The 19,866-nt window shown below is 42.8% G+C and overlaps 1 protein-coding gene across 3 annotated transcripts in view; it reads left to right on the plus strand.

The window, feature by feature from the left end:
* SIPA1L1 (signal induced proliferation associated 1 like 1) overlaps positions 1-19,866 on the plus strand; it is a 681,304-nt gene that overhangs the window by 204,712 nt on the left and 456,726 nt on the right. For all 3 annotated transcript variants that reach the window (XM_078659472.1, XM_078659473.1, XM_078659474.1), the window contains exon 2: positions 12,248-12,309. The gene's annotated coding sequence lies outside the window, so the exon portion shown is untranslated. The remainder of the gene's footprint in view (positions 1-12,247; positions 12,310-19,866) is intronic.

Below are 19,866 nucleotides of genomic sequence, written 5' to 3' on the forward strand. Positions count from 1 at the left end.
AAATAAACTCATAAATGAATAAATATATAAAATCAGCCAGTAAGATAAATACAGTTAAAAATATCACTCTCAATCTTAAAGCAAGATATCAAGTAAATCACAATTAGGTTTCTAACAGCATAGGGCAGCATGACATATACTGTGACTGGGTTTCTCGGTACCAAATACCTAGCACTTCAGTTCAAGCACCACGAATGAAGGCAAAGTTCCTTTGAGCAGTTGGTAAAGGACATTTCTCAAAGCTTTACCTTTGATTCCATTAACCCCAACAGTTCATATAAAGCTGATATACTCCAAAACCAAGATGATTGTTATAGGCCCCCATTGTCACAGCAGTGATGGTTTTACACTAGGGCGTTTGAGTGGCATCAGCTAGCTAATGAGTGATGTTCGAGTTGTCGGTCTCGGGGACCCAATTTATTATCGGCTAGCAATCTCAAAATGTGTTTGTTCACTCCACACCCACTATCATCTTCTCAGCTCTCATCAATAGTGTAGGGGACAAGAGTCAGATGGATGCCTGGCACAGCATGGCCTTACCTTCCTCATCCTTCCACCCTTTGCTATACTTTCAAAGTTGAACATACCTGGCTCCTTGTCACCCACCCTCACCCCCTGTTGAAATCAGCAACCTCCCACATTGACAGTTATACCTAAAGTCACTCTCCTCTCGTCCACCAACAGAACCAAAATAATACTGGGCATCCTTTCTCTTCCACCCAATAATAAACTTCCCCAAGAAACTGCACGTTGTCCTATCCTCTTTTATTCATTTGTTTGTTTATAGGTTTTATATAGTGCTACAAAGGCCTGAAGGTATCGCAGCGCTTTACATATAACACAGGATCATTCAATTCAAGCACATAAATATATACAGACCATGGGTAAAAAATAAACATTGAGCAGTCAAGTTAGTTACAATATGAGGACATTAGAACAGCATACGTTAATGGTGTGAATGACATCGATGAGGCTTAAACAATGAAGTGACCGCCTCAAAGGGTTTAGTAGGATTAGGTGTGAACTTTGGGACTATAACTCAGTTTGTTAGCTTATTAAATTTGTTGTTGAGCAGTAGGTATTTAAGGTTTCGTTTGAAGCAAGGAAAGGATGGGTTACCTCAGATCTCTAGGGAGGGAGTTCCAGATCCTAGGAGCATTACCAGAGAATAAGCGAGTTTGTTAGGATTTCTTTTTCAGTTTGGAAGATATGAAAAGATGTGAGTTTGAGCTTCTCAGAGCACTGGCTCGTCCTGCTATCGAAAATTTGGAATCTAGGTAGTTTGTTATGAGTATGAAGGGTTTTGTGGGTGATGCAAGCAATCTTGTAGATGCATCTTCGTTCAGTGGGAAGCCAATTGAGGTACTTGAGGGTTGGTGAGATGTGCTCGCATCATTTAAAACCTGTTCGTAGGCGGACAGCTGTGTTGAGAGCTGTTCGTAGGAGAGTGGGGTGAGTTTTTGGAGTTCCTGTGAGGATGGCGTTGCCATAATCCAGTTTTGAAAGGACTAGAAACTGAACTACCATCTTAAAATCATCAGACGTAATAAAAGGTTTTTTCTTTTTTTTAGGTGTTTTAATGTAATGTGCTCCTTTGGCTGAGTTGTTGATGTGCTCCTTCATTGCCAAGTTTTTGAGTGATGCCCAAGGACTTTACCGAGTTGCTTAATCTAAGAGAACAATTCAGAGCATCCAAGTTTGTGATCCAATCTAGGATTGGTAGAGGGTTGTTTTTAGGGGAGAAAAGTAGTAGTTCTGTTTTGTTGTGGTTCAACTTTAAGCGGTTGTTGTTAAGCCAAGTTCGTATTTTGATTAGTGTTTTGTTCAGATGTATGATGTCACTGTGTGATTTAATATTGTAGTAAAGCTGGGTGTCATCAGGATGTAGGTGATATTTGACTCCTGCTTGGTTCAGGATAACAGTAAGGGGTTCCAGGAAGAGATTGAAAAGAGATGGGGAGAGCATGGAACCTTGGGGTACACCATGATGAATTAGTATTTGGTATAGAGAGCCAGTTGTTGATTTTTATTTATTGCGAGCGATGTTTCAGTTAAGATGTGAACCATCTAAGGCCTGTGCCCTTGATATACCAGTGCAGTTTGTGAGTGTCTCGAGTAATGCTGGGTGATTTACAGTATCAAAAGCTGCCGATAAGTCAAGTAGGATTAGGAGGCATGCATCACTTTCATCCAAGGATCTGTGAATGTCATCCGAGATATTGAGCATAGTAGTTTCTGTGCTACAGCCTTTCCTGAATCCTGACTGGTAGGTGTCAGGAAGGTCGAATCCGTTTATATGTTGGTTGAGTTGTAGAAGGATGCATTTCTCCATTGTTTTGGCTGGGAACAGGAGGCTGATGATCGGTCTCAGTTTATTGAGGTCATTAGGCTCAGTCCCTGATTTTTTGTAGCATGGGTGTGATTTGGCCTAGTTGGAGAAAGTCAGGAACACGTCCTGAGGACATATATGCGTTGATTTTTGTCCAGAATGGAGCAACTATATGGTTAAGGTTTCGTTCTAATGTCGATTGTGATGGGATTATTTGTGTGGGATCTGGGCTTCAAATTAGCAATTATATTGAAGACTTCACTTTCTGTTATAGGTTTGAAGTCGGACCAATTTGCTTAGTTGTTTCAGTTGAAGATCATAGTTTACATATATTTTACTTGGGGGTCATTTGTTATATCCATCCATGGTTGCCCCCACGCCAGATTTGAGTCAGTGGGGTGGTTTGGTATGGAGGACAAATTTGCAGCTTTGATGATGGATTGCTCCATTGTTGCTACTTTATCAGTGAATTTCTTCACAGCAGTCATTAGTGGCTGTTGTTTCATGAGGGGAGGTAAGGGTAGTTTGTCGTTTAATGATGTAGAAGAGCTCCCTAGGTCTTTTCTAAGCGCAGTCAAGTTGGTTGTGAAAGAAGGTCTCTTTTTCTCTAGATGTGTTTCTTATATGAAGGCCGTGTAGATCTTAGGAGTGAGAGGTGCTCTCTTGAAGGGTACTGTCTCCATATCCTTTCTGACTGAGTTTTCTCCTATCGTTCAGTTCGGAGTTGAACTAGGATTTCGATTGAATTCTTCTAGATTGTTTTAGTTTGAGCGTCATCTTTTGCACTCCCCCTTTCATCTCACTAGCTAAAGCCATGCTCTCATCCTGTGATTAGTCAGTGCCGTGCTGTGTAAGAGCTGTAGTCAGCACAGACGCACCGCCCTGCACAAGTTTGAAAAGGCCTGAGTCTGATAGATAAGACAGTAGATTCCATTCCATACCGATTTCAGGTATTTGGGTAACTGGGGGAGCATTCAAAGAGGTTTTGTGGAAGGCAGCCTTCATAGTAGCAGTTCCTTCACTTCATAGAGTAAATAAAGTTCAGGCGTACTCAGCATAGTAGTCTATTTTCCAAAAGTCGTCTTAGATTTTGCATTTTCTTAATAATGTAACCAACCAATTTAGCTCTGGCATATAAATCACTGGTTAAGCTTTCTTGTGAATTATTTCCCCTAGTTCAGTGCTCAATTATTTTCCAGGATCTTTTAGCTTCCCTCAAATTAAAATATTAAACGTAACATTTGATCTCTCTCGGTGGTAAAAAAAATAAATAAATAAAGCTCTTACAATGATAGCGTGTTCTTAGACCATTAATCTGCACATCTGACACGCTGACCCTTCCAGACCCATCCTTAATGCAAGCGTCTATCAATGAATCCTGCCAAGTGTGTAGAAATACACACAAAAATGCAGAACTGTCAACTAAGTCACACTGCCCCACAATGTACTTCATTTTCTTTTTTCTACAAGTCTTGTTAAACCTACTTTATGCGTCAATGTACTACCAAAGAAAACACGTTTTCGAATGCATGTTTCTAATTTCCTTGAAATGCGCTTTCCATTTAAAATTTGATTTCTAATAATACACTCTGACCCATAAAACACATTTAAAATATTACCACATTATCCGCATTAAAAAGTTGCTCAAAACATTGAAAGACTTGGCTGCAGTCTTAGTCAAACAATAAAAACTAAATGGATGATGCCCAATGATCTAAATCCCTCTAAAAGGAACTAAAATCAATTAATTACCATCTTGTGGATCATGTGACATTTGCAAACCATTCGAATTTCATCCTTGTGGTGTATTAGTTATGCATTTTACACACCCACCCCTTCTTCCTCTCTACAGGTACCCACACAGGAACACTCCTACATCTCAGTCGGAAACCTTCCTCCCCATCCCTACATGACTGGCAGCTTCTTGGAGCTTAATATAGGCACCAGGTGCAGAACCAAAACCTGTGTCCCTGTACCCCCATTGTCAGTTTACTTACTAAAGAGTCAATGGAAAAACAGGCATTTACAATCAATAGGTCTCGCAGTGACATTGTTTAGAGCTATTAGTATTGTAAATGATATTCTTTTTTTTATATTGTTTTTCTTTTCTAAAAAGTATACAGCATATATTCGCCATTATGCACCATCAGACTTTAGATGAATTTGTGAGAAAAAATAAAATAAAATAAAAACACAAGGCAATAGGACATGTTATCCATATTAACTGCTAAGAAAATTGGATTATATGCATTTGATTGTTGCATTTATTTGAGAGGAATCTGTGTGTTGACTGACAAATTATGTTAAGGTGACAGTGATTATAAATTGCTAAATTATAAGGTGTTTTTGCTTAGAATTTGCCGCTCGTCCTGGCTTTTGATAGACACTGTGAGCCCAATGGATGTTGTGCGCCTGGTTAGTATCATATAGCGTTCACACAACTAACTAAGTCATTTCGTTGGCGCCAAGGCACAGTATCACATAGATAGTGGAGAAGTGTGGCTCAATGGTTAGAGCGGCAGACCCTGATGCAGAGGTCTAGCCTGGGACCAGGGTTCAACTCCCCGCCTCGGCGGGTCTTGGCCTCAAAATTCCACGGGCCTGATAATTTTCGCCTCGGTGCCTATTCCTATCATGGAGTCCAACTCTGGGCAATAGCTTGCTTAATCTCCACAACGGCCCCCACAACGCTAAGGATGCCTGGCCTCCACCTTGGGGGTGCCCAGGAGTGGACACCTCACAGGGAAAGCCAGGATGGGTTCCACTGCGGTATTCGTACAAGCGCCTTGAGACCCTTGCGGGTGAGTAGTGCGCTATACAAGTATCAATTTACATTTTACATAGGAGCCGATAATCTGAAGGACATTGTCGTAGGCTTTTACTGGGAGGAAGAGAAGCCAGCCGTCCTCCATGAAGCGGCAAGTGGCTTCTAGGGCTGGAGCGTTAGACATGGTGTCCATTGAGCCTCAACGGAAGTGAGTGCCCGGAACTCCTGAAACCTTCGAACTCCTCCCGGTTTTTTATTGGTGTGGTGATCTGTAAGAGCCCATGGGCAGGTGACCCCAAACTCCTGGACGGAGTATACATGGTGGACTCCACAGATGGCAATCAAAGCCTTAGTTTACACCGACATGTGCTATTTGTAGCGCTTAGAAACACTACAGAATGTAAATATTAATGATTGTCAAGTCTTGTAGATCTATCGCGGTCTTATAGTAACATTCCTCTTCAAGCGCCAAGAGGCTATTATGGTGGTGGGGGGCACAATATAAATAAAGTGCTGTATTATATAGCACAGACAAACCCCAGGGGGCTGTCTATCCTCGCTCCCTGTCTTTGGGCACATATATTTTTCTTTAGGAAGGGGCAGTGGGGAACTAGGCAAGGGGTGATGGGGAACTAGGCTATCGGCAGCATCCTGAATTAGCAAAAAAACTGAAGACAGCGCAGTCCTAAAAAATCCAAAGAGCTGAAATCTGAGTGGGTGTGGAGGGGGCAGGGGCGGGGTTTGAAATAATCGTGAATTGAATCTTTGTTCCAGACAACACACCTCCCTCTTTATAGAGGAACCCGTGGCACCGGCGCAGGGCTTACTCATTGCACGGTGGGCTTTGGCCCCTGCCGCCTGTGTGAGGACTCCTCTGGGAACAACTTCAAGGGCCAAAGGAGTCCTGGGTGGAGGTGGGATGTAAACTATTTATTATCTCGGCACCTCACACACCCCCACTAATGTCACCAGATCTTGGCAAAGCCTTTCATTCACACATTTGTGTTTCAAAGTTACCTCCTCTGCCGTCCGGCATTCTAGATTTCTGCATTCACTGCCCTCATAAACACCCCTCGCCTCCCTGTGAGAAGGTACAAGCCGTTAGCATGTTGTTTTTTCCTTCAATGCATCGAGGCTGTATTGAAATAAATAATAAACGTATCCATACAGATTGAAGACCGATGTTTCGTCTCCTGTTTAAGTCTTCTAATAAAGACAACGCGCCTTTGAATTTAAAAGCGTGGGTTCTAATCCCACGTTCCTTTTTTTTTTTTGCAGTTGTATATAGCGTGAACACTGAACGCTTTACATGAGCACCTGTTATGTTACACAAGGACACATTTATTTCTTGGTAGGCGCAGGGAGATTAGGTAATCACAGAATGCTGAGCCGACACCAAGGCTCGAACCCGGTTCCCCAGCTTCAAAGTCGGCAGCTGTTCCCGTAAGGCCACATCCTCTTCCCCAACCCATCGACAACTGACCCATGATGATTCTGGACAAGTCTTGTAATTCGACCACTGCACCAACTTGTCATGTAATGATGTTTGCAGCTCTCATGCGTTAGATGCTTTTGCTACATGACTGAAGTATTTTGTGCAGCGCTACAACGCTTCTCGGAGCCATGACGTCCACATATCAAACTTCATTATTCACAGCTACTTACAGGGTGATCTGATGCAAGGCGAATCCTTACTGTTAACAAATATACCCTGAAAATGCATCAGCCCAACTTTTTATCTGCAACAAAACAGGCAGCCCAGACTTCCGTATATTTTGCCGCGAGCTCTGGTTAATTTAACTGTTTTCCCTATAAACAACCAGGCTGACATGGAGAATATCACAGATATAATACCTTCTTTATCGAGAGCCTGCAGTCTCCTAGCCAAAACTCCCAGCGGTTATTACGGCAGGCTGGGGAGCTCCTCTGAGTCATGGGAGGGAGGGAGGTAGGCAGATAGGCGGTGGGGGAGGGGCTGGGGGAGAGCGGGTGCTGTGCATATCAATGCTGAGGGAGAAGAGGCAGAATTCGGCGTGAAGGCAGCGTGATCAGAAATACACGGCTAATGAGACTGGCTTGTGTGCTTCATGCTAAAGCATGCTGAACTTTCCCTGAACCTTCCCTTGACACGCCCCCTTAGATAAGGGAAAAAGCCATAAACTGAGAGACGCCGTAGTCTCAGTGTCCCAAGGGCGTGCACAAAAAAGCCACAGGGCAGTAGCTAAAAACCATGAAGAGCAATCAGAAGCCAAGATTTTTGACAATGCCCAATACCAAGCATGGGGGGGAGCAAAAGTACTTCTCCTAAAATCCCTCTACCCCAATAAATCTCTTGCTGCGCGAGCTACGCTGTGCGCTGCAACGCTAGGCACGAGACCTAAAAAACTAAAGTTACAGTTAAGTTAGTTAGGTATGGTAATATCTTACTTGCTGATAAAAAAAAATATAAAAGTTTGTTTAAACAAAACTGAAATTGACCATGTCATGAGTGATGTTATATGTGAGGTCATAAGCAGTGCATTGCTGGGGCGCAAGTTATCGTTAGCTGATCTAAGTATTACTGCTGATGTTTTCTAGTTTTGTACAATTGAAATATCACCCTAACTATAACGTCCCTGTAACCCTTGCTTTTTTCAGTGAATTTCTAAGGTTTTTAAATTCTACTTCTGAAGTATAACACCCCTGTAACCTTTGTTTTTTTCAGTGAATTTCTATGGTTTCTAAAAGCTGATTCCTCACTATAATGTCCCTGTAACCTTTGTTTTTTTATTAATTTGTACGTTTTTGAAAAATATATTTTTTAGTTGCAAGGTCCATTTAAATACTACACAGCAGTTTATGACATAGTCCTGAGTTGGAAAATAAAGCTACCAATTACTTAAATTGTTTCTTCACTCCTCAAGTTTAAAAAAAAAAGTTATTTCTCTTTAACACCCTTCCCCCAATACACTCTTACCTCAGTGTACCTAGCAACCCAGTGCAACCAGTAGGTCACAAGTTAATAACACATTCTAGAAGGTACATGCTGCTTCCAAATAAAATACAGCAGACGTGCTTTACTGCATATATTCAAAAGCATATCAATGTCTGTATTACATTTCTTTCCTTAAACAGCAACCAATAATAAGAATTCTTGCCAAGGCATCCAACACTCTACCTAATTTTATACACTTTCATGCTGACAGCATCCATGGAATTATATCTTTAAGAAAAAAAACACCTCCATTTTAACTGCTTTTTATGTGGAAAAATAAACTATTCAGCTCCAGCCTTCTCCTGACTGCTGTTGCGCCTTCACTTCAAAACGCTTAGAGTATGGATTGTGGGCCACAGCTATATCTATTGGGCTAAAGAGGCTGCAAAAAGGTATTGACAGAGACTTGGGTTTGCCAAATGTGCAGATTACTTGGTTTGGCCAGAAAGGGTTAAAGTTTCATCAGTTGCTAGCTTTGCTTAAATCCATTGTGGATTACCAAGCTTCTCGCCTCATGATTGTGCACTGTGGTGGCAATGACCTAGGCACGTTGCAGAAATGATATGACTTTTCCCTCTTGGTTTACTCTAATATATGACATACAGAAATGGAAGAGGAAACATGTTAATAAAACTATTTCTGCATTCCTCAGAGACCATGCATGGGCTGTATCTATAACAATCTGCATTTTGACATGCATGAAATGTATAGAAATGATAAAGTGAACTTTACAGATGAAGGCAACAGGGTGTTTCTAAATAACCTGAAACTCTGCATCTGGTCTTATGTGTAGGAGCCATATACACGCAACCAACACGACGACTCTTGTCAGAGCCACCCTAGTACCGAAATATTGTTCATTAAAAAAAATAGTTTTCCCCCATTTCATGTGCATCTTCACTAAACGACGCGGTCCCTGCGGATATGTAGCGAAAACTGAAAACAAAAGCAGGCATTAAATGGCTACCAACACATCCAAACATTTTAACATTTTTTTTAAATTGAACATTGCCCTACACATATTACTATAAATATTCTTCTTTTAAAGCATGTTTTAACTCATATTTTTGTACTACGTTTTGCTAAAACCCATCTTTAAAAAAATAAATAATTGTAAGTGTTTTTATAGTTTCATTAAAGTTTGAGAAACAAAGCAGTTTATAAACAGTCCGTATACGTTTTTGGTAATCTCTGATACATGGGTCCAGTACTGTCTACAACATGGTTATGTACAATATACAATCATACATAAAAGAAAAAAAAGGTTGTAGCTCAGCCATCAGTGAGGATAATACACGGCCCGATATACTGTGAAGTTGAGACAACAAATGTAAATGGGGGGTGAAGAAATCAAAAGGATATATTAGGTAGTGGGGTCTCAAGCAATACATATATATGGAATCCTGTTTAACAGTAATACAGCCTCTTATTCTAAATCACATGAGGTTAAAAGGAAAGTGTATAACTCTAGTCCAAGAAAGTACTGCTGGATTAGTGACAGACCCTAGAATAGGTATAATCATTGCCTTCTGTGTGATCTCTGTGTGAGTTAAGATTTCAATGAGCACTAACAACCTTGCTAAAACCCATCTTTTAGACGTATTTTCCACGATTATTCTGGAAGTCGCAATGACATCCTTAACCACAATGATCGCGCCTTTCGCATAAAGTGAAAACACTTGTATGCACACACATTACAGTATTCTACACACTAGAGGTTTATTACTGTACAGTTGAAACTCATGTTTTTCTAGAACAACCATCTCTAAAACCTATTTTTCCGTTCTCGCGGTGACTCCGGAGGGTACGTCGTGAAAGCGGAAAGCAAAAGCAGGATTTCAATAGCCACCATCAAATTAAAAAAAATTATAACTATATAATTAATTCTAACCATCACAGTAGATAACTCACTAAATGAATAACTCTGTAAAAACATTTATCAATCACAATATCTCTAGAAAAATACGCATTAATTCACTTTGATAGTCGCGATGTCCCTGCGATGGTGCACGGAATGATACACGAGGGGCACGCTGGCGGTCGCGGTATCCTCTCGAATATCGTGCAAGATAAAAAAAAATAGTACTTTTGGACAAATAACTTGTCACTAACACCTCCCATTTCTCAACCGTGGCCAGAGTATCTTGACCCTGACCCCTTATGTGGGTGTTCACACACATTTTCAGCCCCGGGAACCGTTCCTGATAGATAAAATGGCGTACGCAACTTTCTATTCAGGGTCCGACCAGCCAATCAGAGCATTTCCGTTGGCGCGTGCATTCGCGAATCATCACAAAACCACAGCGAAATGTCAGTGGCCAGAGAGCTCTATCATTTGAAACTTTAATTTCTCAAAAACTGCCGAACTAATTTACACCAAATAAGCAAAAGGCACTTCCCTGAATCAACATCTACCTCCCTGTCAAATTTGGTGCAGGTCCGTTCAGCAGTTTGGGCTGTAGAGGGGGCGAAAGATAAATGTATGTATATTTGTGTGTGTGTATATGTATATGTATATATATATGTATATATATATGTGTGTGTGTGTGTGTGTGTGTGTGTGTATGTGTGTATGTATATATATATGTATATATATATATGTGTATGTATGTATATATATATATATATATATATATATATATATATATATATATATATATATACATACATACACACACACAGATATACAATCCTGCTCCCAGAGAGAAGGCATCTTTATTTTTCTGGGTCTCCCTCGACCCCGAGCTCAAGAGACGCGTTTAATATGGGCTGCAATGTAATTGTATAACGAAGTAACACACTGCATTGTAACGGCTAATCACATTGCAAGTTACCTTGTTGTAATGGAACACGTAGTAACTACTGAAGTTTGTTGGAAATAGTTAAGTATTCAAACTTCTCAGCCATGCACATAAAGCGCTGTACCAAAATGGCCCCAGAACACTACAGGAAAAAATTGAATTCTATGTCACCACAAGGAGTTTACGGTCACTCCATCAAGCATTGGCCAGGGCAAAGCGTATCAAGAAAGTGAGGACAAGTGAGGACAATAGGGCGCTCTTTCTCATACCTGGCGGCTTAGAAATGGAACAAACTTCCCCTAGACCTCCGTCTAACAACCAACTACCTAGCGTTCCAGAAAAAACTCAAAACATATCTGTTCCCTAAGGACTAACACCCATCTAACTTTCCACCCCACCAGCAGCCTAACCTTGACCTTTCGCTATTTAGTGCTGTGATCTCCCTTGGGATGATTGATGCGCTCTATCAATAAATAAATAAATAAATACACATAAATAAGCAAGGGACTTATTTATCATTAGTCATAAAAAAAGGACATCTTCAGCGTTTGAATTGTTTACGGTAGTTTAGCATTAAGAAAATTACAGCCACGAAGTCCAACTGTTCAAAGAAGATTTATTGCGTTTGTAACTTGACCTTCAGATTCCTCCTCCCACTTTAAGTGTCATTGTTTGAATATTGCCATCTTATAATTGATGACTCATTGCAATTAATGTTAATGAACATTCCATAGCCACTAATTTGCAACTCCACAATTAGTTTTATTTGAGGGAAAGGACCTTTAGTGCAGAAATGAAAAATTAGTTGGCAGATAGGGGACTAGTAGTAATTTTTTGGTTCCTGTGCAACTAATCATACTTGAATCCTTCATCTTACCTGATGTGTTCTGCAGTTGCGAACGTGTTGCATCTTCCATATTATGTACACTTTGGTTCCCACACCAACATTTTGACTCCCATCTTGAGTTCCTCCCATCCTTGTCCAGTTATTCTTGCCAGCTCCCGCCAGGTGTCATGCCACTTTACTCTCTTTTCGAATCCCTAGGTTTTTGGTTGCATCTTTACTTTTGTCAAGACAAAAGTCAAGTCATCTTTACTTTTGTCTTAATCACATCTTCTAAGATCACTGCTTGAGGCACCACCGACCTGAGGCCTTGGTCCACATGTGCCAGGACTTGGCCTAAGCCAAGACCCGAGACAACTCATTCCTCCCTCTTGTCTCTTCAAGAGTAGTCAGCAGCCTCCCATTTCAAATTTTATTACATGCTTTTTTGACAAATATGCTCACTATAAAATAGGTTCTACAAAGTTTTATACTTTTTTGTTTTGGATACAGTTACGAAGGAATTTTAAGCATTGTCTTTCTTTTTCTACAGGGACTGGTCTGGGATTGCCTCTATGGAGGATTGACACGCAAAACAAAGTGAACTCAGGCATGGTAAGGATACTTAAAGTGCTTTTGATCAATGAGGTGGTGACATTTGATGCTGAAATGTGGTTAACTTTTTGACATTTATTAGTTCTATTATTTTTTAATTTGTTGAGATTGTTACATCATTGTTTGCTGTAGGTGCATTTTTTAAATCCATGTCTTTGGTTCTTGAAAATGTATGAAACAGCAGATACCCGAAGGTGTGCCATTTTGGCTCTGGTGCGTGGGACTGCAGCTTTTGCAGATGGCTATCTTCACAGGCTATGCTTTTAGCTCTTTTAAATACTATATTCTTTCTGCTGCATATTTTATGGAGTTTATCAACGTCCCCTCCAAAGTTTATTTCTGGAGTCATTATGTCTATGTGCCTCATCTGAGGCTGAGGATGTATAGATTCTGCATTCCAACAGAACCTTAAAAAGCAATGGTCTCTAGGAGAACCGAGATACTGCAGTGTTCAACTCACATATGATTTGGCTATCTTTTAGTCAAAAGAGAGCATACTTTGCAGTCCAATGCCTCTGGAAACACTTGTCTGTACCGTGCTGTCATGTCACGCATTTTTAGCTGTGGTCTATGTTTTATATCGGATTAGATTGGAAATGCCATTGTTCTGTACGCAAAGCCTTTGCAGTTTTACCAAAGCGAGAGAGACTGCCTGAGATATCAGTAATGTTCTACTGAAGGATCTGTATTGACTTCCAGTTTGGGAGGATATTCTCCGCAACGTTCTGGCTCAGCACAAAGTATTTTATATAGTTATAGTTCTGTGATCGATCACGTCATTTTTCACAGACATAGTTAACAGAATGTATTTTTCCGGCCTGTCTTTACACATTTATTTGAACAGGATTGTTTTCCAGGTGGCATCAGATGAATCTGAAATGTCTCCTCCTTTTTCATAAACATTAAAGCATTGTTTATGCCATTTCAGCTTGTGTTGGAGACCATTCGGGGGATGGGTGGCGGTTCAAGAGGCAAGCAAAGGTTACTTGGCCCCCACTTAGTTTGTACACCCCTTCAGCATTTGACCCTCAGGAGTAGCAAGGTGGTCAGTGCAAGTTTTTTCAGGGAGGTTGTGTGGGTCAGAGACTTGGAACTCATGAGTTAGCAGACATAAAAATTGAATCCCAGTGCTACTTTTTTTCTGAAAAGAGATGTATTATAATATTCCCCAAAATGACAAGGAAATAATGAAGGCTTAAAGTTCTTGATTGTGAGCTATGGGGGTCTTCTACACAAACTAATCCCCTTTAATGTAAGTGCATGTGCAGGCTTATTATCGATTTCCTTAGTTCTGTGACTTGTAGGTCAGTACTTGAAACACTCAGTGATGGAACCATTTTAAGTTATGGCATTGTCCCAAGCCACTTTAGTTCAATGGTGACGCTCTAGTAAAATGTCTACAGTTTTTGGCTTTATCTGCGTATTGACTCTGATACGATGTGTGTGTGTGTGTCTGTGTCGGTCTCTGAGGGGGCACCTGCCTTTTGATTCTGTGTGCTGGTCGACAGTTCTTGGGGGTGGGCGGATCACCTTTCATCTGCCCAGGGTCTCTGCGGACACGAGACCAGCACCCGTCGCTTAGGTACTTCGTGGCAACATCCTCTGAGGATATTAGGGCGGTTTCTCATATCTGGGTGGGTTGCTAGTCGTGGTTGCTCATAACTGTAGGCGTTTGAGATCATGTTTAGTCTTTTTTTTTTTTTTTACTTAGTTTATTGACTTTACATATTGCATGCATTCAAATAACATAGCAGTTGTATTACAACCGTCCACGGCATGTGAGATGGCATTAGTTTCACAGTTGCACACAACCATTGAGCTAACATGCAGTATTGCAGTGAAATAGACCAGAAACCAAAATCAACACTTATAACCACAAACAAGCTCTTTGGGAGTGTGGGATATGCCAGGGGATGAATCTGATAATGTATGAGTGGTTATGCGGTGTACGTGAGCGCAGATATGCAGGGCTCAGTGACCAGACCTCATCCACTCTAAGGGTGTTCCATAATGAGAGCGGTGGGCCTGAGATCATGGTCGATCATAGCAGTACAACACTTGGGTGAATTGTCACCGCAGCAGTTGCACTTGTTGCATGAGGAATGGGTGAATTGAGAATAGGTTGGGGAGGCTGAGAGACCCACTTCAAGCTCGTGCTGGTGCCAGTGGCACTCTCCACGATTGCGCTGCAGTTTGAGGCTATCCAGATCTGCTGTACTCTCTACCAATGAAGAGCATTCTTGTGGAAGATCAGCTCTACCCTGAAAAAAACTCGAAAAATGATGGGTAGTAATGTCCAACGATGAGACTTCACATTTGTGACCCTATCCTGTAATTAATAGCAATTTTACCATTATACTGTTGTGTTCGTTAATAATTTGGATTCACCTGTTTAAGTGACATTTCATAATATGATGGATGAAGAGCTCTTGCTGTCTTTGTCTCCTTGTTTGCTATATCCATAGACTCAAACATATTTCAGAAAAGAGGCTGTTATTGTAAAAAAGTATTAAATGATTATTGTTAAACTAGCCTTGATCACGAGGGAGGCCAGATAACAAGGATTTTGCGCTTGTTTCCTTTGGTTACCCTTAGCATTCACACTTGAGGGAAGAAACTCTGGAAAGTTTCCCGGCAGCTTCCAGAAAATGGTGCAGCGAAAGTAGTCATGCAAATACTTGGGACTAACTGTCTTGCTGTTAACATTGGACAGATCCTTTAGAGCATGTAGCCATCCGGTTTGTAGTTTCCTCAAGTGGTTTAGTCAAGTTCAGTTTTGCATACGGCTGATTATCTAGGACTCTTAATTATGGGCTTCTAAAAGCAAAATACCTAGATTGGCTCTTTATAGGGTAGAACTATTGGATTGTGGTCAGAGTTTTTACTGGGAAACAGTTGAGATGCGTACCTTGAAACATATAATAAATATTCTGCATAATGCAATGAGCCCTGCTGTTAGATATGATCTTGCGTAAACGTGGTACGATATGGAAGGTGTACATTTGGATAGATACATTTATTCCATGCCTTGTATAATTCTATATAATATCTACTTATCCGTGGGATGGGATGTTTCATAAATCCGCGTGCCCTTTTGGTGCCATTTAGTGTGGCAGTGTTCTCATAATCAGTGCTCAGATAATAGCCTCTAATTATGCCAGGATTCATATTATAGCTGGGTTTGGATTCTAGCAATGCCCTTATTTTACACCGGTACAAAAGGGGGTGGTGATGGACGGAGCATCTGAACCAATCAAACACTCACACCCAGTCAAAAGATCTGGGTTTAATCCATCACGTGAGTCCCTTGCTCACTTGGCCACTGGATTCAAGATAGCCTGGCTGATGAGGATTATGAATCTGAAACCGGTCCCAGGATGCTTGTTTCCGGTCCAGGGAAGACATGGCTTGGCAGTTCGGGCTGGACTGTTCCCATGAGGCACAGGGTCAGACTGATTTGCATATAGCCATGTCTGAGCTGGGGTGGCCGAGTGAGCTAAAGAATGGTGATGGATTAAACCCAAATCTTTTGACTGGGGGTGAGTGTTTGATTTGCTCAAACGCTCCGTCCTTCATCCCCTTTTGTATCGCTTTGTTCGCCCTAAGTGTGGCAGGCTATGCTCAGACGTGAGTCCCTTGCTCACTTGGCCACTGGATTCAAGATAGCCTGGCTGATGAGGATTATGAATCCGAAACCGGTCCCAGGATGCTTGTTTCCGGTCCAGGGAAGACATGGCTTGGCAGTTCGGGCTGGACTGTTCCCATGAGGCACAGGGTCAGACTGATTTGCATATAGCCATGTCTGAACTGGGGTGGCCGAGTGAGCTAAAGAATGGTGATGGATTAAACCCAGATCTTTTGACTGGGGGTGAGTGTTTGATTTGCTCAAACGCTCCGTCTGTCATCCCCTTATGTATCGCCTTATTTTACACCTGTCCTCAAATCTATATACTGTGTCTGGAAGTAGCAAGAAGGATTGAAAATGCCTGTTGTCTGTGCACACCTACAATTTGCATGTTTGGGGGTTTTCACCAACTCTTCTCTATTCTTTTCCCAGACTGTGCAAGGTTGAAATCTTACTCCTGACAAAGGCAGAAGTAAAACCTTTTCCAGGGTGGATAAAGGGAGTTGTAGGGAAAGTGACCTTAACAACGCTCAAGAGATTTTCACATAAGCCAATAAATTCTTGTAAATTCCTGAAAGTCTGAAATGTGCACTAATGCGGCTTTTCTTTTAATGATTTGGGTCCCTAATTAGGTCTAGCGTTAGCTAAGATTTTTCATTTTTTTTATTTTTTTTTATTGTTGTTGCATATTGAAAAACTCGGTCACAATTATACACATTCGTAAGTGTGGCCTCAACATTCAGCCATGTTTCTTCGACATTGCAACTTTTATTTTATTACATTAACGAGTAACTGAAAACTTAAACGATTGGATATATGGCAATGACCATCATAAGCATCCTCCTTATAGGTACTGGCTACTTTTCATCATGAATGCAACACAATGCGGCCTACTCAGTCTGCAGTCCCTGCAATAGATCACTTCCATTGTACATCATACCCACACCATGCTTCAACTCCCACTTCGTCCCCCCCTTATTCTAGGTCCTCGTCCTCCTCCCCGCTATCTAGGTCTTCACCTTCCGGTAAGGGCTCACATATGTCTCCCCTATAAGTGTTCCACGAGAGCCAGATTTTATTCCATTTACGTGGGTTACACCTTTGTTGATACACCGCCCTCTCCGTTATCATCGCCATATCCATATTCCTACACCACTGCGTTAGGGTAGGGGTTTCCCGTGCCCCCCATTTCTGCGCTATATCTCTCTTCGCAAGCATCATGCCGACTATTACCCATTGCCTCCCACATGTCGTAAGGTCGGTTGGGCCCCACACATTTAACAGACAGATTCTGGGGTCAGGTGTGATGGGGACATGTAATACCTGGGCCATTGTGCGTGTTATTCTCCGCCAGTAAACTACGATGTCAGGGCATTCCCACAAAGTATGAAATAGCGTACCCTGTGCTCCGCATTGTCTCAGACAGTGTGGGTGATCAGCTCTATGAATTTTATGTAGCAGAACACGTGTATAATATACTCGGTGCAGTATTTTAAACTGTACCAACCGAAATCTTGTTGATATGCCCGCCTCCCTGGGCGACGCCAATGCGGCATTCCACTCCTCCTCATTCAGTTCACCCAGCTCCTCCTCCCAGGCTATTTTTAGTTTTTGCAACGGGTCTGGCATGTTATTTATTAATTTACGATAAGTGAGGGAGGTGGCCTTACTTTCCATGTATTCTGTCAGAAGCCGGTCTTCTAACGGAGCCGACTCCGGGACCGTCTTCCCAGGCTCCAGCGCCGTCAACAATGCGTGTCGGATCTGTATGTAACGGTACGTCTCCGTAACTCTCAACTCGTATTGTACCCTGAGGGTCTCAAATGGCACCACTCCCTCCCTTGTCCACAAGTCCCCAACCGTGGAAATTCCTATGACGTCCCACTGGTCAAAGCCCTTACTACTCCTTAGATTACCCAAGACTTTGGAGTCCCACAAAGGCGTCATACGTGTAATCACCCCTCCCCATTTCATTCGCGTTTGGGCTCTATGCCATAATGCTACGGTATGCCTAGTGGGGCCTCTCAGTTTCCTAATCATCCCCTTATTATAAAGTGGGGCCAAAAGGGTGGCAGCACCCAACTGTTGCCGATCCGCCATGAACGCCGGGTCATCATTCGGTCCATGTATCCACTGGTTAATCACCTTAAGGTGTGCCGCCCAGTAGTACAATTCCAGGTTGGGGAGAGCTATCCCCCCACTATACCAATCCCTGACCAATTTTAGATGTGCAACTCTCGCTGGTTTGTCTCCCCATATGAGGCCCGACAGCAGTGCCGAGACTCGTCTGAAGAACGGTGACGGAACCGTCGCTGGGGTGTTTTCCAGGACGTAAAGGAAGCGGGGCAGCGCCATCATTTTAAACAACGCTGCCCTGCCCAACAAAGTCAGGGGGAGAGTCTTCCAGTGTCCCACGTCTGTTCTCAGTCTCCTGAGCAGTGGCTGTAAGTTCAATTCCAGAAAGGTGTCGTGGCTTCGCGTAATATTTATCCCCAAATACTTGAAAGAAACGTCGCTCACTAACAATGGACCGTCAGTGGGCAGAGCCGGTGGCGCGCCGTGTATCATATATAGCACCGATTTCGCCCAGTTTATTTTGTAACCCGAGGCCAGTCCGTGTCTCTCACACACTGCCAGCAACGCTGGTATCCCCGTCGGTAGGTCCATTAGGTAAATTAACATGTCATCTGCGTACAATGAGACTCTGTCTTCCCAATCCTCCCCCCACCGCACACCTCTCAACAGCCGAGTAGTCCTAATGACAGTGGCTAAAGGCTCCAGGACCAGAGCGAACAGCAGCGGCGAGAGCGGGCAGCCCTGCCTCGTACCCCTCCCCAACAATATTTCTCTGGAGATACGACCATTAGCCGTCACTCGCGCCGTCTGGTTTTGGTACAGCAGTTTAATCCAGGCTACGAATTTCGGGCCGAAACCCATGCGTTCCAAAACTGCGAAAAGATATTGCCACTCCACTAGATCAAATGCCATTTTGGCGTCCAGAGAGAGGATCGCCGCTTGCTCCGTCAATAGTGGAGCCCGCGCCATCACCCCATGCAGCCGCCTGAGGTTCATCGCCGTGCTCCTATGTGGCATAAAGCCTGACTGGTCCGGGTGTATTAGATGCACCAAATGCGGCAGTAGCCTATTCGCCAGTAGTTTAGCTAAGATTTTGTTCTCAGCGTTGAGGAGGGAGATTGGGCGGTACGAGCCGCACTCCTCCGGCGGCTTGCCGGGTTTTGGAATTGTCACTATAGTCGCCGCACGTTGGTCAGGCGGCAATTGACCCCGCTCCAGGCTATCCCGAAACATATTGCATAATGGTGTGGAAAGCTTTTCGGACATTACCTTGTACCACTCTATCGGAATACCGTTAGGTCCTGCAGCCCGCCCCGAGTGTAATGCTGTAATGGCTATTTGAATCTCATCAGCGGTTATGTCCCCTTCTAGGTCGTCGATGCTGGCCTGTGACAAGGCGCGTGTGGGTATGTCTACGAGGGATGTTTCCGCCATCTCGCGGGTCACCTCAGTATCGGGGGTGTACACCGCCTGAAAATGGTCTGCTAGTAGCTCAACTATCTGTGAAGGGTGAGACTGCAACACGCCCGTATGGTCTCTCAGATGTAGAATGGCCCTTTGCCCCTCCCTCTTCCTATCTAACCAGGCTAGAAGTCTACCTGCCTTATCGCCCACATCATACAGTCTTTGTTGCGTGGACGTCATGACGTTCACCACCCTGCTGCGCACATGACTAAAGTGCCTCCGCTGGCATAGTTGGAGTGCATGTCGTGTGTGCGGCGTCGGATCGGTCTCATGATCTCTAGTGGCCATTTCCAATTTGTTTTCGAGGTCTACAAGTTCCTGTGTTTGTGTCGTGTAATCGCTGAGATAGCTAGCCCTCGAAGAGCCGTTTTGTACGCCTCCCATAGAATTGA

The sequence above is a fragment of the Lissotriton helveticus genome, chromosome 9 (genome assembly GCF_964261635.1).
Source record: "Lissotriton helveticus chromosome 9, aLisHel1.1, whole genome shotgun sequence".
In the NCBI taxonomy this organism is placed as follows: Eukaryota; Metazoa; Chordata; class Amphibia; order Caudata; family Salamandridae; genus Lissotriton; species Lissotriton helveticus.